Source organism: Haliotis rubra, unplaced genomic scaffold (genome assembly GCF_003918875.1).
Source record: "Haliotis rubra isolate DU_JTF1 unplaced genomic scaffold, ASM391887v1 Scf426, whole genome shotgun sequence".
In the NCBI taxonomy this organism is placed as follows: domain Eukaryota; kingdom Metazoa; phylum Mollusca; class Gastropoda; order Lepetellida; family Haliotidae; genus Haliotis; species Haliotis rubra.
Genome location: NW_025767109.1, coordinates 769,002 through 788,078, shown reverse-complemented (window position 1 = coordinate 788,078; position 19,077 = coordinate 769,002). Strand labels below are relative to the sequence as shown.

General features: G+C 42.8%; 1 protein-coding gene across 1 annotated transcript in view; it reads right to left on the bottom strand.

Annotated features, from left to right (window-relative positions):
- The window catches only part of LOC124288815, a 75,099-nt gene that overhangs the window by 26,689 nt on the left and 29,333 nt on the right, over nucleotides 1-19,077 (bottom strand). The gene's annotated exons all lie outside the window — the stretch shown is intronic.

Genomic DNA, 19,077 nt, shown 5'->3' with positions numbered 1-19,077 from the left:
GCGTCGCTGATCATGGCCCATGATGTCATTGTTTCACGTGCACATTAGATTACCCATTCATATTGAGTAACGAAGTTAAACGACTTGTCTACATAAACTGTTCAGGTTAGCTCCATGAAACTGAAAACTATCAGTTATATATGCTGAAAATCTAATCTAAGTACTTCTTGACAAAAATACATCACGCACAATGTCACACATCATGTTGCACACCCGAATGATTTGTTTTCAGAGTAATGCGTCCAAAGTTGGTCAGTTAGTTTCTTGCCGTCCTCAGCAATATTCCAGCAATATCCCGACGAGGAAATCCAGAAATGGGCTTCACACATTGCACCCATGTGGAGAATCGAACCCGGATCTTCCGCGTGACGAGCGAATGCTTTAACCACAAGGCCACGCTACGATTCCTTTCAGATACAATCCATCTGTAAACGCGGAATAGTCTAAACAAGCACATAAAAGCAAAAGGCTCGTGGTGGATTAGTGTCGGTATTTTAATACGGGGGCGGGTATCGGGGCGGGGGGCGAGTGTCGGGGGCGAGCGTCGGGGCGGGCGTCGGGGGGGATTGTCGGGGCTGGTGTCGAGGGTGGGTGTCGGCGGCGAGCGTCGTGGGCGGGCGTCGGGGGTGTCGGGGGGAGTCGGAGGGCGGGGCGTCGGGGCTGGTGTCGGGGGCGTCGGGGGGCGGGTGAGGGTGGTGTCGTCGGGGCGAGCGTCGGGGGCGGGTGTCGGGGCGGGTGTGTCAAGGGTGGTGTCGGAGGCGGGCGTCGGGCCGGGTGTCTGGGGCTGTCATAGGTTCTTGAGGCACCGATGCCTCCCACCCTCTTCTAATGCTTGTCATATTGTGCAAGAACCTGTACATGTTTCTGTATGATTATTGTGAGCTTCTCTGAGTAGACGACAAAAGTACATTTTTAACTTTTAATTTTAACATGACCCACTCTGAATACGTGTATTATCTTTGTAAGCCTCACGTTTTGGGATGATATTCGCCTCACTCCCCCTGACCAACCCACCCCAAACACACACACGCACGCACGCACGCACACACACTCACCACCCCTATAGTAGATGCCCACGGTGCCGTATGTATCTTATTACAGACTGACTGACTGAGTTTAGTTTTACGCCGCTTTTAGCAATATTCCATCACTATCACGGCGGGGGACACCAGAAATGGGCTTCACACATTGTACCCATATGGGGAATCGAACCCGGGTCTTCGGCGTGACGAGCCAACGCAATAACCACTACGCTACCCCACCGCCCCTCATATTACAAAACTGTCGTAGAGTGAGTGAGTTACCATATGAAGTCAGAACAAGTACAAGGTGATTGAAACGCGTCTCGATTAGGCACTCAGACAGTTGCTAATATTAGCTGTCTGAGATTGCTAAGCAATATGGGGCAAGTTCTTCACCGTTGTTCAAAGGGCTTATCAGACCGTCTTTGTTTTATTGCTCTGTTTAATACCTTCACATAAAGTTATTCTTATATATGTTGCATAGTCAACGTACATACAGGGCCAGATATCCCTTCAAATATCTACATATCTACTTCAAATCAAATAGCAAGCACACGAGGGCTTCACTAGCTTAAAAAATAAATCAAGGGTCTTTTTGGACGCCGGGATTGGACTGTTGAGACTGTTTAATCACGACTTTGATGAACAAGCCGGATATTATTCTAGCCATTTGAAATCATTTCACTTATGTTCGTCGTCAGAAGAGCCGACTTACGCAGCTCAGGGATCAATGAAGGTCTGGCGAAGATCAACTCAAGTTGTCTGTGTAACGCTGTATAGATTGCAACGTGGGGGACTACGACGTCAGTCTGTGTAGTCGACGCACGCAATCATTTAAAATGTATGTGGTGCCAGACGACTGGGCACGTTGTAGTCAGCCGTTGTGTGAAATGACAGGACTGTTTTCTAAAGCGACAGACTTGGCGTCACAGTAGAATGAAACACAGTCTAAATTCAAATGCATTTTAAACTTTTAAATGAAATGGAAGTTTGATGATGCGTATCTTCCACTTTCAATCAGTTGAAAGGAATTTCAAAGCAAGCCCGATACCATGGCTTAAAGTATGTGTCGACCTAACAAATAACTACGCGCGAAGAGGATTATTGCGTAGACGTGAAGTAGGCGTATATCGTCTGAGAAATACACAACGCTTACTGTGTAGGAAACATTATGTACATATATACTGACTGACTGGCTGACTGACTGATTGAGTTTGGTTTTACGCCGCTTTTAGCAATATTCCAGCAACATCACGGCGGGGGACACCAGAAATGGGCTTCACACATTGTACACATGTGGGGATTCGAACCCGGGTCTTTGGCGTGACGAGCCAACGCTTTCACCATTAGGCTACCCCACCGCCCATATGTACATATATATGACCGCCTCCGTGGTGTAGTGGTTAGAGCGTCCGCCCGGAGAGCCCATACCAAAAGACGTTAAAATATGGTACTTGTTGGTCCCTGCCTGGCGCTCGGCATTAATGGGTACAACAAGTACTGGTCGGCTCGGAGTCAGTATAATGTGTCTGAGTGGGGTATTCATGCTTCACTGCGGCATGGTGTCTCAGTGGGCTAGCACTATAAAACCAGCTTAAGTCTGGGCTAGTACAAGCAGACGCACATACACATACACACGCATGCATGTCGTCATATGAGCGAAATATTCTCAAGCACGACGTTAAACCCAATTTCACCTCACCTCACCTATGTACATATATAGCATAAGAGACCTTATGTGCATGTATAGCATAGGAGACCTTCTGTACATGTATAGCGTAGGAAATCGTATGCATATGTAGAGCGGAGGAGTGAGTGAGTATGGTTTTACGCCGCTTTTAGCAATATTCCAGCAATAACACGGCGGGGGACACCAGAAATGGGCTTCACATATTGTACCCATGTGGGGAATCGAACCCGGGTCTTTAGCGTGACGAGCCAACGCTTTAACCATTAGGCTACCCCACCGCCCCGTAGAGCGTAGGAGACCTTATGTACATGTATAGCGTAGGAGACCTAAGGTAGTGTATTACGTGGAGGTCGTAAGTACGTGTACAACGTACAGTACGTGTGTCGCATAGCAGACCACAATTTCACACGTAATGCAAGAGACCTAGAGTATGTGTTCTCCGTAGGAGACCTTAAGTACGTGCATTGCATATCTTACGTAAATTACTTGTATCGGCAAGAAGACGTAAAGTGCGTGTATCGCAAAGGACGCATAAATATTTATATATCTATCGCGTAGATGACTTTTAAAACAATACCACAAATAACATTTAATTCCCATCACATCCACTGACAGGTTGATTAAGGACTCTATACCAGTAATAAACACCTTGGAGGTAACCGATTTCTCTTACAGGTTGGTTTACACGCCACTTGTGATCTTTGGATCTCTTGTTCATTTCTTTGGTTGCGGAAAATTATAAAAACAGACACATTCTAAAGGTAAAAATCTCTTTAAATTTCAACCGATTTTTTTTCAAACACCAAATCACGATAAATCCTTCTGACAATACCGTGGATTTATCCAGTCGAAATAAAGACTGAGCCCGTCTCTTTCCATCGATAACGCAGAGGCCGTATCAAAGGACCGCAACCCATCTAATTCACGCTAGATGTGTAGAGATGGAGATACTTCCATCGGAGATAAGAATGCCGTGCTATATAACCGTATTAGCATATCATGACCACTACTGTAACACATGATGAATGTGATGATTGCCCAAACAGCATGAACCCTTCTCGAGTAACCTCGAGATCAATGCGGGGCCAATTTATCCAATTTGAGTTGACACTTCAGCATAGCCAAACTGGTTGATCTCCCAAATCGGGGATCGATCAATAGCGAAGAGAAAGAGACGCTAGTATTGTATGAACAAACAAGGGTACAGGTATTCTTGTTTGCCCTTCTTGAAGCGCCTTCGGTTGTCTCTTAATAGACTAGACTTCTGTCTACTAAGTCTTTATTTAGCGTAAAGTTCACCGACTGGGCTACCGTCTAAGGGCTCCGAATTAAGCGTAAACTTAATGCACTGGGCTACCGTCTGTATATATCTTTAAATAGGGTTTATTCCTTTGACAATCCTTTGCTCATTTGCGTCACTTCCTTTTTACTCCATCGCTTGTCGTGTTCGGGGGAATTGTGTTTGAAATGTGCTGTGAGCATGGGATTTCAATTTCTCTGTTGCGGTGACAGATCCGTTGGCTTGTTTGAGAGGCATATTGATGACACAACATGCAATCACGACGCAATATCAAAGGAGTCATTGAAAACAGTCAAAGGGAACAACTTCAACATACCAATGATTTTCCGTTTTAAAAAACGACCGGGGGTAATTATTTTCAAAACATCGTCGATCGGACCGCTTCACCTTCAAAAGGTTTATAATAATCGTATGTTATGGAAGCAAACACGTGTTCGATAACGACAACATTACTTGATCTGAAAAATATGTTGCATCCAGCGCCATCTGGTGATAAAAAGAGAGAGTGATGGTCGTCCTGCGCCGTATGTTGGTTTGTTTTTGTTGGTTTGGTGTTTAAAGCTACACTCAGCAATTGTCCAGCTTTGTGACTGCTGTCTGAATAATCGAGTCTGGACCAGACAATCACTGAAATTATGAAATAGATCCTCACAGTTGGGATACGATGACATGCGTCATCCTACGACCATTGCACTTTCATTACGTGGCCACAGGATAAAACAAGTGAGTGAGTATGGTTTTACGCCGCTTTTAGCAATATTACAGCAATATCACAGTGGAGGATACCAGAAATGGGCTTCACACATTGTACCCATGTGGGGATTCGAACCCGGGTCTTCGGCGTGACGAGCCAACGCTTTAACCATTAGGCTACCCCACCGCCCCTATGTACATATATAGCATAAGAGACCTTATGTGCATGTATAGCATAGGAGACCTTCCATATATGTATAGCGTAGGAAATCTTATGCATATGTAGAGCGTAGGAGTGAGTGAGTTTGGTTTTACGCCGTGTTTAGCAATATTCCAGCAATATCACGGCGGGGGACACCAGAAATGGGTTTCACACATTGTACCCATGTGCTGAACCGAACCCAGGTCTTCAGCGTACCCCTATTAGGATATGGAAGAGTATTTAGTACGATATTGATTGTGTGTCATTTTACCCCATGCTACCAATCACTGGTTTGTCTGGTCCAGACTGGACTATAAGCCTCCTGGGCATGCACTGTGTTTCTATCTCTTCACCATAATCTCTTCACACCCTTATGAAGCCAAACCAAACTGGACAACACATTGCGCCCATGCTGGGAATCGAACCTTGGTCTTCAGCATGCCGAGTGGACGCTTTAACCACTTGGCTACCCCACCGCCCCACGCGGGATAATACATGCGATCCTGATAATAGTACCAAGCCTCTAACGGGCACTTCAATATTCTGGTTGAAGGAGGTTCAAATCACTTAACGCAACCTGTAAACTTCGAGCGAATGGTTCTTCTGAATACCTGTTCAATCACGAATTCTGTGAACATCCCACCCACCTATCAGCAACGAATCGATGAGGAGACGTTGAGCAAACTCTCCACTAATGCATCGACACTAAACCCTGACAACCGCAATACACAGGTGATTAAGACGATTAATCCGGTGCCCGCAAGTACCCTCACACACGGAACAGATTTGTCGGACTGTGATGAAGAGATAAGACCAGTGTATGCACTTGTTCTAGAGATGACAGGACAGTGGGGGTCCACTTTCAACGACGATGCAGCGTTCCTAGGGGGTTTGGGTGGGGGAGCGTTGCGCCCTGGGCTTCAATCACGCTGATTAATCAGATAATATGATAGATGGAAATACGACGGATATGTCCGTTTATGATCACATCGTGCAAATTGCGTTCAATCATGAAATTATGTAATTACTGCAGGGAATACTGAACTCGATGGGTCTGATGAAAGGTTTTAGCTTTGGGTGCAACTGGGATCGTTTTTATATGCCACCTCCGGTTGTAATTTACAGGCAATATGCTGGATTAAACCCGTATGTCTCGAGGGGATCGTAGACTAAGCAATTTACTAAGCGATGTCAAATGAAGGACGGCAACATATTAATAAACAAAGAATGTTTATCTCCAACGTATAAGGCACTGGTGTGGAATGCAGTTTGACTCTGTCTGTCTGTCTGTCCACACACACACACACACACACACACACTGAGAGAGACACACACACACACCGAGAGAGAGAGAGACACACACACACACACACACACACACACACACACATTATATTATGTGTGTGTGTATGTGAGTGAGTGAGTGAGTGAGTTTAGTTTTACGCCGAACTTAGCAATATTTCAGCTATATGGCGGCGGTCTGTAAATAATCGAGTCTGGACCAGACAATCCATTGATCAACAGCATGAACATCGATCTGCGCATGATGCGCAATTGGGAACCGATGACAGTGTATATATGTATTATATATATTTAAGTAGCAGCAGTTACGCCATTCTGAGAGAAGAGATTGGTTGTGTAATAGGACGTGCCTAGATGTCCGTAGATCAACACAGTGCATGTAAGCACACGTGCACGAAGACATGAACACACCAAGGAGGCACCTGCATGGCAACACGTGCACAAGTGTGAACAGACAATGCCATTTAGACAGTTGTCAAATGTAACGTATGCTATATTTGGTATTACATTTTCTCTGTAAGTACAGATTCTGGTACTTTTGTTGGGTTGAGTCCCATCTGGGATTCGAACCTGCACCCTCAAAGTCAGGTACCTAATCGCCAGCACAAAAAGTCAATCGTCTAACCCGCTCAGCCATCGCCGCTTCCACAAAAATGGAAGTCGGACAACTGGTAGTCTAGACCACAAATAAAATTCATCGCGCGCACTTGATCAGTTAGGATAATCAGGCCCAAATGAGATTCGAACCCAGGATCAACTGATCTTGGTAACCATGGCTGAACAGAATGTACACACACCAATCAGACATACCTTCAAGAATCAACTTTATCTATTTAATCACTGCGATAAAAAACATTAATATTTCCTTAATCAAATCATTTAAGAAGATTTTAGTTTAGTTGACAGTGTTTACTTTCGTTATTAGCAATTCTACCAAAACCTGACTCATTGTACTAACATATTCCTGATGGAAATGACGGGGTCAAACATGGCCGTAGCTTCCGGTCACGTGCTTCCCGCGGGATAATATTAATCATAAACGTGTCCGCCCTGTAGATTTCGCAAATGAGCAGTCACAATGTAAAGCCGCTTTCTGAAACTACATTTCCAGATAACATGTCAATGAAACTCTTATTATATCACAAATATTGTTGTCTTACCTCCTAGAAAGGCCATAACTAAGATCCTTACGTCCAAATAATTGTTTCACTCTAACACATGGAGAGTGTAGGTTACTTTTGAGAACAAGTCTGTTATTTATATTTTTTATATAGTAGTAGGAGGTCTTTGTAACACTTGCTGTCCAGCTTCAGTGTTAAGGGGTTCTTCGAACCTACTCAAAAGCCTCGAATACGAACATTTAAAAATCTATTTAATACCATGATATGAGCGGTAGATTAGTAGTAGTAGTAGTAGAAGTAGTAGTAGTAGTAGTAGTAGTAGCAGTAGTAGTAGTAGTAGTAGTAGTAGTATCAGTGCAGCAGCAGCAGTAGTAGTAGTAGTGGTTGTGGTATTAGCCTTGCTCCAAGGTTGTACTGAATGATAAGTTCATGGATGTATAGTAATTCTATCCTTTAAAGTGGCAAGTCTACAAAAAGCGGACAATAAGGACGCCAGTCTGTTATTTATATTTTTATGTAGTACTAGGTCTTTGTAACACTTGCTGTCCAGCTTATGTGTTAAGGGGTTCGAACGTTATCAAATACAAAGATACCAAGGCTAACAGCAATAAACAGGATTGGATTTGTACCCGTTTTGCGATCAGTGTTTATCGTAACGCAGCGTATGTTTTCATCATGTCTGACGTGTACAAAGAAGTTGACTTGGGAACACGTTGAACGCACTGTGCAGTGTTTTAGTTATATCACGAGGACTCAGGTCTGTGTGGGTGTAAAGCCTGAAGTGATGACAAATCCTAACTGAAAAACCTACAATCACAGTCAACGTGAATTTGGCGTTCAAAGATACGATCATAGGATTCTGGCATGACCAAGGGACGTAACTCTGCAAAGCAAACACACTTTGATGTTTGGCCATCAAGTACACTTTGTATCAGCAATGATAACAATGTGCATTTACAATTGACAAAGTTCAGAGTCACTTCCTCCGTCCGGGTACAACAGGAGAAGGATGTTTCGCCATCATCACCGGAATCTCACTCGTGATTAGTCATCCTTCACAACACAGTGCGTCACGCTCATGATGAAATCGATCGCTGCTATTTTGATACATATAATCATTCGTAAGATTTATTCAATCAAATACCCATCTCCATAGAAGAAGCAAATTATAAAGTAATTTCATAATTTTTAATTTATGGTTGTCACAAATGATTGTATATAATCATACATTTGATTGTTTACATGCTGATCATAGTCTGTCGAAGGAACGGTTCCAGAAGTGACTTCCAGTGTTACGTAATCACACACAACGTCTACGATTTCCCGCTAAACGATAAATTACTTTAATTTCATAAATAATTTCGGCATTTATCGATACATGTAACATCTTTTTTTAATTGACATTTCAGGTCACACTTTGACGAAGCAAATTAAAGTTCTCGAGTGCTCCTGAGGCATAAAACTGTTTCGTGTTTTAAAAATCTGATAAATTGAGTTTTACAAATAACCAACTACATCACGTGACATTTGATTTCGAAGTTACAAAACAAATCTCTCTTTATTATGGGACGGCATAATATTCCCTTTTATTCCAGAATCCCAAATCAGATATTTTAAGGTTTCAGCAAAGCAAAGGAGTCTTTGAGAGGAGGCCCCCAAATGATAGCATTGCACTCTGATGGGTAGTAAGAGGCGTCAGCTCTGAAAAGGCTATTCGTACATCAATAGCTGGTTAAAGGCTATTTCTTCCAACTGGACAATTAGGACCCAACATAAAATAGGCAGAGGATTGGAAATAAGACCAGTTGAATAACAGAAATTGGATCTGCAAAGTACCAGTAAAATCGTAACTTCTCTGATTTGACATGTTTAAGCCCAGTCGTCCGTCATCATGCTGCGCTGCTTTCAACGTGAAATCGCGAGATTTAACCCACGTGACCCTTAAACTTAATTGAGTCGCGTGAGGGGTCAATTTAACTAACGCAACTATTGAAGCTTACAACCAATTCATCACATCAGCTACCAAACTTGCGGAATATTGGATGTGTTTAATAAACTGTGAGCCTGATTTGTTCCTTTCCGATAAATGACTGCTCCCATGGGATGATGGGGAACTCTTCAGGAGTGGAGGTTTCTTTTGGTCATCGATCCGAGAGTTGTCGCCCTTCCGAGCATAAACGCAAACCAGCAAGTGATCTATTGAGAGGTCGAGGGTGTGATATCACTTTTCCTCTCCATGCTATTACCATTTTTTATACAGCCTAGATAAATATTACCCCTTGACAAGAAAGGGCGGCGAATTGCATTAAAACAATTCATCATCATCAATAAGTATTTGGTACGGTAAGAACATTATTGACCGACTTCAAAGTACCAGTACGTTGAAGGATGAGCAGAACTGCTTACAGCAATATTCCAGCAACATAATGACGTGGACACCAGAAATCTGCTTCATACATGGCAACCAAGGGAAACGAACCTTTCGGAAGACAAACGAACACATCAACCACTAGGCCAACCGATCGCTTATGGTATGCATAAAAGTCTGAGCATAATGATTTACGTTAGAGCCTGAAGTAAGCAACTGGATGCCATGGAAGGAAAAATAGTTACTTCCCACGATATTCTTGCCGTGCTGTGCAGGAAATGACACTTCTGTCAACATTCTGTACATATGTTTATTCCATTAGGCACATTTGCTGGATGTTTTCATGGAAGCCAATGCCGAGGACGACTTCAAACAACGTTTGAAATATGCATGTTTTGCGCATGGTTGACTCAGTCTATCAGAAAAGGGACGTGTCTTGCCGGCTACGCTCCTGGCAAGAAACATTGCTGACATTCAGCTGTGGTTGTTTCTGGGGCGTTGAAGAGGGATAAACTTTACGGATTGACAACTTTTTGTAATTGATGCGACGTTTTGGTGTAGATGCTTACAGGGTTATCAAGCAGGTGATATACAACATCATGCCACCTAAATGTATCTGCCTAGTGTGTGAACGTACTGGGGTCTTTATTTGTCACTGGTCTGTGGTCATGTATGAGTGAGTCGGTGAGTGAGTGAGTGAGTTTGGTTTTACGCCGCGTTTAACAATATTCCAGCAATATCACGGCGGGGGGACACCAGAAATGAGCTTCACACATATTACCCATGTGGGGAATCGAACCCGGGTCTTCAGCGTGCCGAGCGAACGCTTTAACCACTAGGCTACCCCACCGCCCCTGGTCATGTATGAGAGAGCTTTGTTGTTTAACGCCACCCTCAGCACAATTCCATATATGACGGTGGTCTGTCATTAATACAGTGTGGACCAAACAATCCAATGACTGACGTCATGGGCATCGATCTTCGCAACTGGGATACCTCGTCATGTCAGTTTGTTGTTGAGGGGAAGCACCCGGATGCTGTATGGTGCCAAAAAATCATAATCGGGGAATGTGTGGGATTCGCACCCACCACCAACGGATCTTGACACGTAAGACGTACAAGTTTAGGGCTCGAACGCGGACTTCGAGAGAGGCAAACAAACAAATTAAACAGTGCATGTAACGCTTATATACACTATCTGACGGAAATCGACGAGAGTCGAAGCGCTTGGTCTAGAGGTCTTGACCTTCACCGCACTGAGAGTGAGCGAGTGAGTGAGTGAGTGTGTGCGTCAGTGCGTGAGTGAGTGAGTGAGTGGGTGACTGGATGAGTGAGTGTAGTTATACGTCGCTTTTAGCAATATTCCAGTAATATCACCAGAAATTGACTTCACACATTGTACGCATGTGGGGAATCGCACCCGGGTCTTCGGTGTGACGAGCTAACGCTTTAACCACTAGGCTACCTCGCCGCTCAGTACAGCAGATGAAGATACGTTGATATCAATTTCATCCGTCATATATAAGGATGTGCCAACAAGACACGTTGCAGACTTCGGTTAACACAAGAAAGTCTCAGGTGCACCGCATCGACGGAGGTTGATTTTTCAGGATGACAGTAGAGTGCATGGCACTTTCTGACTCCACTGCATCGTTTTACAGACAATATGCGGTCCTTTGGACATGCAGTGGTTCGACTTACACGGGTCATATTTCATAAGGTGGACGATTTGTATTTAAAACACACACTAACATGTAATGATAGATTACAAATTTCCATTGCTAAAATGTCCACCGCATCTGCGCCCAGGTTTGTGACAAAAAAGGAGAAAACGGAAATTCCTTGCAGAAGCCACGTCTCCAATGGAGCCATCTGGGAACTGGAGCATGCCTTTCCGCATATTGGAACATAATCAATACATGACAGGAAGCGGAGCATTTTAAAAGAACACATGCTTCAACTAACGTTGATAAAAATATTCCAAGGCTGAACGAGCGATGGCGTTCTTGAACAAGCAAAGGACTGGCGAGTGGGGTTGGTGTTGTTTACGGAATGACTTCATTATTACACGTCGATTTAAAGTGATCTGGTTGGTAACTGGCTGTGGGATGTCATGACAACGAGGTCAGGGTTCATTTAATACTACTCCATTTTGATCATTCAGTCCCCATTTTAGTACTACCTGTTTGTATTGTCTCTCTGCCGCCATGGAGCTGGAATATTGAGTGTGGCGTTAAACAACACACCAACCAACTATTGTCTCAATACTATTGAATTTCAGTGATAACTCGTGGATATGCTTCGTTACCTTCTTATTCTGATTCATCAGGATGCATACTAGTTACATATAAAAACGAAACGGGCATTCTGATCCGGAATATACATTACAAAAGCAGGACTAATAGCGAAACAAAATAATATCAACATTTTACACTTTAGATATGAACGTTGGCTACCACACCTGAACTGGCGATTACCACTTAAGCACTGGGCAATTACCTGTTACATGTGCCTGTTTAGCAAGTATAACTTAATGCAACAGTTGTAACAAAAGTCACAAGCCGTGAAACGTTGTTACCGGCGTACAACAGTGAAGCTCATATTTCTAGTCTTTAAGGTTGATCCTTTGAATACACAATGGTTTACGTTGACACAAGTGCTACCAGATCACAAAGGGGGTTCTTTATGTATCCCTACTTGACACACCTGTATACCAAGGTGTATGTACAATGCCATATGTTAAATAGCGGACCTGAGTGATATTTCAGAATCATGTCTATGTGGGATGATATAAGATTATATACACTACTTACGTATGCTGTTTGTATCAGATGTCACAGATTGATTGCAACAGAGGCAACATTTAGGTTACGTTGTATTGGCTACAAAAATAGCCGGAATATTCCAACAACAAATCTAAACAGGAAATTAAAATTTAAAATGTAATAAAAATTCCATGAAGGAAATCTATGGTCACTCAATTTACCTATGATATTAATATGTGTGTGTGGAAGTTATTTTCGGGGAAATATATTCCTTTTTACAATTGTTAATTTCCCGAACAATTAATACTCCCTATGAACGAAAGTGTATTGATGTAATATCAATGCAAATACAATCAAATACATGCATATTAAAGATCTGGAAATATAATGTTCAATGCGTAGAAACAAGTAAACCAACTACATGCATATGGGCGCTCCAGGACATAATCATGCTATATTCATATAAGTGATCAATATACTCAATAAATATGTTATTTTATACGATACCGTTAACAATAAAGCATACATTAGCAATATATAATTATAGGTGCAATATATCATTCTATAAGCAATATGCCTGTCACCTACCGTCATGAACAGGGCATTAATAGCTTATAATTCCCCGAGCTAAAAAACGCCCCTTTCAATGTACTCCAGTGGCTGTTAATAATCCGTAATATCTACATAAACGAACAACCGTGGGATCACTAGGGCTTGCTTCAATGAACTGAACCACAAAGACTTAAAACCGCCAGTAGATATTTACTTACAAAAAGTTCTGAACAACTGCATAAAAGATGACCCCAAAGGCCACCCCCCTGTCTTACATCCACTGTTTGTTCCCGCGGTTCTTTGTATAGCTGTATATAGATATTAACTGACTAGTTGCTCGCTTCGGTGACGTTATGAGCCTCGATTACAGTAGACATATTGTGCTTGTTTACAAAGAATTTGCTGGGCTTCAGTGTCAATGGTGGAGATAAGTAATTTCTCGTTGGGCCTTTTCAACAAGCGACAAGCAGGGCATTCATGTTAAAGCTGATATCGTGCTCATCAAAGTGTTATGACTTCAAGGTTCAACGCCATCTACTTGAATAACACAGGAGGGGTGAAAGAAATGTAAGTGTGTCTATATGTTGCTATGTATACGCTGGGTAGATATATACGGGTAGATATAGAAGCTGATTTACAGACGCAGTGTACGTAAACGGAGACACTGGTGTTTGAATGTCGTTGCTGTAGCAGAAACAAATAAAGTGAGTGACAGTAAAACATAATTACAACCTATGACATCTACTGTTACACAGTGTAATTCGCGGCTCGAGAACATTTTCCAAAGCATAATAAATCTGGCTGGACATTATATGTGTTTGGTTTGGTTTGACTTCATAAGGGTGTGAACAGATTATGGTGAAGAAAAAGAAGCAGTACTAGTGAATACCCATGAGACCGGGAAACCAAGACAAACCAGTGATTGACACACAATCAAATGTTTCGTAATAAATTCTCTTCCTTATCCTAAGCACGACCTTCATCCACATCCTCATACACACCCTTATCCTCACCCTGGCTTCTGTCTTCATCGGCATCTTCATCTACACCCTCAATCTCATCAACATCCTCGCCCGTATGCTGACCCTGACAATGACCCTCATCCTCATCATCTACATCTACACCCTCGTCCTTATGAACATCCACACCTTCACGCTCATCTTTATCTACATCCTCACCATTACCCTGACCCTTATCTTCATCAGCACTACACAATCACCCCCATCCTCATCCACTACCCCACTGTCATCCACTACCTCACCGTCATCCACCACCTCACCGTCATCCACCACCTCATTCTCATCCAACTACTTCACTCTCTTCTACTACCACACCCTCATCAACTACCTCACCGTCATCCACTACCTCACCATCATCCACTACCTCACCGTCATCCACTACCTCACCGTCATCCACTACCCCACTGCCATCCACTACCTCACCGTCATCCACTATTTCACCGTCATCCACCACCTCATTCTCATCCAACTACTTCACTCTCTTCTACTACCACACCCTCATCAACTACCTCACCTCATCCACAACCTCACCCTCATCCACTACCACACCCTCTACATCACACTCATCCACATCCTAATCTTCATCTTCATCCCCACAAGCGTGACCTCAGTGGTCCCCTGTGACATGCCTGGGCACATTTGAATCCCACAAAGACACAGAGACAATCTGACAGTGCGGCATGTGGAGTGCCCAGTGTGTTCCGTGCAGCTGGTACAGCCTGCTCCACAATGCGACAGCCTGGTAGTTAACTTGATAAACACTTCACGATAACAGAATCATAAATCGAAGTGTCAATTCATAAAACCATGACAACGCATTACGCACAAACCAACACATGTTATGAAGAATTAAACTTTGATGTTTAAACCCACTGCTTCTAGAAACAATCCTGCAATCACATGGACTGGATGGTCAGAATGCTGACACAATACTTGCAAGAGAAAGTATAATGAGTAATTAGTATGTAAAACAACAACGTTCCTCTTGCAGCATTCTATTCCAGTGCCACTGCTACCAGTGGGTAACCAAATACATGTCATTGAACACTTCACAACCAACAACTACCCGTGAAGATCCGGGTTAGAATATTGATCGTCAGTAACCAATGCTTGTCGTAAGAGGCGACTAACGGGATCGGGTGGTCAGGCTCGCTGACTTGGTTGACACATGTCATCGGTTTCCAATTGCGCAGATCGATGCTCATGCTTTTGATCACTGGATTGTCTGGTCCAATCTCGATTATTTACAGACCTCCGCCATATAGCTGGAATATTGCTGAGTGCGGCGTAACACTATACTCACTCACTCTCTCACTCACTCACAACCAGCAACATGCCAGAAACAGCACACGAGGGGCATGAAAAACTGGATTCAAATATTGTCTCCACATGGTGAACCTAACATTAGTGTCTCATCCGAACAACTATATACATTCACGTAACTACAAAATATCAATGGATTTATCAAAAGACATTTAGCTGTATATCGAGGTATATCATTTTTCGGTCAGCTCAAGTTGACGCGTTTTATTTGTTATTTCGTTTCGGTTAATGGCGTCTAGCGATGAAAGGTTCTAATTCTAATAACGAATTGCTCTCGATGGATTTAACACAGAAACTCTAATTGCAATATCCTATTGAAGGTAGAAAACGATACGCTCTCATTGCTGCAGAAGATCGTTCATGCATATTGATCGGGGTTAAAATCGCCCACGGTGTCATAAAATCATGTTTCGTTCAAAGACTGTTGTAAATTATTGACTACGAATACCGTTATCAATAAGATAAGGGGCCCCGTCGATGGTGTAGTGGACAGAGCATCTGGTTGGAAGCGGAAACCGCTGGTTCGATGCCGTGCGCGAGTTGTTTCACACCAAAATATATATATCAAAATGGGTATTCGTTAGTGCCTGACATTGACGCGGAATCAAACAAGGATTGGTCGGCATGGAGTCAGAAAAGTATGTCTCTCAGTCCCTCAACTACGTTACTTCCCTTTCTTCCTGGTCCCTTCAGCAACGCTGACGCCCTATATGAAGCAAGTCTAGATTTCCTCGGGTTCAGGATCTCCTTTCCACCTGGGGCTCCCATTCAATTTAACTGGAATTGTTTGTTCCTATTAAAATTAGACTTATTCAGAGACTAAATGTGAGTCTAGTCTGGGGTTGGAGATGTTAAATCGTGACATATTACATTTGGCCACCCATACAAGTGCAATAATAATAGAAGCTCCATTCCAGCTCGCCTCCAAACGTACGGCTAGTTGTATTGACAATACTATTGTAAAGGGCCACTTTGCAACGTCGCATATCAAGAAGACGATGCCTGTTATTTGTCCTGTCAATCATGTGTTGTCTTAAACACAATAATAACACTTTAAGTTGTAATTATCATAAGAAAACAGCAAAATTCTGACAAGGACGCTTGGACGCGTAATCGACTCTATTTTAACAAAATCGTAACAACTGGTTTACAATTAATGTCAGACTTTCTTCACAAGAATTATTTCCTACTTTAATTGCAACAAGGCTATTTACAGCCGAGGTTATTTATGTTGAAACTATTTTCCTTAAACAGATGTAACCCCAAGCGTCTCTCTTTACTTGTGCCCATTTTCCGGATGAAATATATATTTATTTTCATTAATATACTTTGTGATATACCCAATGAAGTCAAGACGACGCCTACAGTTGTCATGACAACACAGTGTGTCGCTGTATACAAGATGAACGACGTTTAATTACACAAGTAAACCTAATAATTCTAACCAAAAAATAATATAAGGAAATTTCGTAACTTTCGTGACTTAAAAAATGGTTTCTATGGTGTAATGTACTGACTGGTGTTTCCGCTACTCGATAGACGGAGCTCAGTTCATCATAAGCGGGGTTGCATCACCCTTGACAAAACTGGCAATTCTCCCGAACTTAATGACGCTCCCTGTCAACATGCTAATCCCGGAAGCCCGCTCGTGACACTATGGTGACGGAATTCTGCCATTGTCCATGCCCGTGGTGGATCGTGTTTCACCGTTACACTAAGGTCATGTGTTGAAGGTCATTATTGCGACGCCCTCATAACGCGAGTTGTCATACAGTGAGCGGCCGTGTTTGTTTTCTGATCTGATATCGGATGAACTGACAATTTGGGCAAATATTTATTGGCGTTTCTTCTTTACCGTGATCGTGTCGGGATGGGAGTATGGTTTCGGAAGATTACTCATGTATATTTATGTTTTGATGGAACTCTTGGTTTCAGTGTACTAGTGGACCAATGTTTTACCCTGAGTTTGGTAAACGCTGCACATGAAGCATGGCGCGAACTACACCGACGAATGACAACGTTGCTGTGTCATCTTGTTGACGGTGTTAACCTCTTTGGTCACGTGCACGTTAACCTACTTGGTCACGTTAACATGGCGTCCGACCTCCGTCGGCTGATATACCACTAGCCTTGCTCCGATGCTGTACTGAATTCTAAGTGAGTGAGTGAGTTTAGTTTTACGCCGCTTTTAGCAATATTCCAGCAATATCACAGCGGGGGACACCAGAAATGGGCTTCACACATTGTGTCCATGTGGGGAATCGAACCCGGGTCTTCGGCGCGACGAGCGAACGCCTTAACCACAAGGCTACCCCACCGTCCCAGACTTCTAAGCTCATGGTTGTATATTATTTAAATAGACAAGTCTAGAAAAGCACATCCAAGGGCGCCAGTCTGTTATTTATATCATTTTTGGAAATTATTACTTAAACTATTAATTATTACCTTAGAGACTTGTGCAAGTCTAATATACCATCAACTTATGTAGTTTAGCCACTCAGAAACACGTGTGGAAAAAATGGCGTTCTGATGTAAATCACTCGGTACATGTATATAGTTGACAGAATACAATTAAAGAGACATTTCCACTTGGTGTCACAATTCCATTACTGAGTCCACTCTACCGTTGGTAGTTAGTTCAAACCATCATTACTTAGCAAAACCCATTTGTCGTCACTCTTAAATATTCATAACGCGCTCAACAACTGAAACCAAATTACTTGTATTTTCAAAGTCGATATTTCGCCATCTGTCACCGAAAGTCTACAGTAGTTGTTACAGATCAGCGCAACACCACTGACACAGCTGTTGAGGGTTTCACTAAGTCACGTCAAATGATTGTTGATACACAATGATAAAACATATATGTATATTCATAAGTGTACAATTAACGCGTCGAGCGCAGCGGTGGTAAATGATCAGGTTTAGCGCCACTCATGTCAGTTTTGCAGTAACATTAGACTAACGCTTAGTCTCTGAATATATTTAATTTTGATTGTAACAAATAAATCCATTGAAATTGAAAAGGAGCCCAAGGGAGACCTGATGAAATCGAGACTTGCTTCATTCAGGGCTTAAGCATTGCAACGAAGGAAAGGCTGTAGGGAAAATAATGTTGTTCAGGGACTGCGAGATTGACTAGAGTAAAATCAAACTGGGTCAGTAAGAACGCGCATTATACACTGCAGGAACAAAACCACGGTATTCGGCGAGACAAGTAAACACTTTAATCACTGCCCTATGTGTCACCTAGCAACCCATATGTATACAGAGATATATGTAGACTATAATGTCCGAGGGAGACCGAAAGAGATGAAAAGAGTAAGTAGGTGAGTGTTGTTTTACCGCAAGTGAGTGTGTGAAAATCTAATCTGAGTACGTCTTGAGAAAAATACATCACGCACATCATGTTGCACACCCCGAATAATCTGTTTTTAGAGCAATGTGTCCAAAGTTGGTCAGTTACTGGGTGTAGCATCGCTTTTCTGATGCAGTGAATGAGTTTACGCCGCGTTTAGCAATATTCCAGCAATATCTCGACACCAGAAATGGGCTTCACAAATTGTGCCCATTTGGGGAATCGAACCCGGGTCTTCGGCGTGACGAGCGAATGCCTTAGCTACTAGGCTAGCCCACCGCCCCGGTTTCGGTAATGTGTGAGCAATATCATGGAAACGTGAAAAAGGTTTGAAGAGAAAAAAGCCAGATCTTTATGCAGCT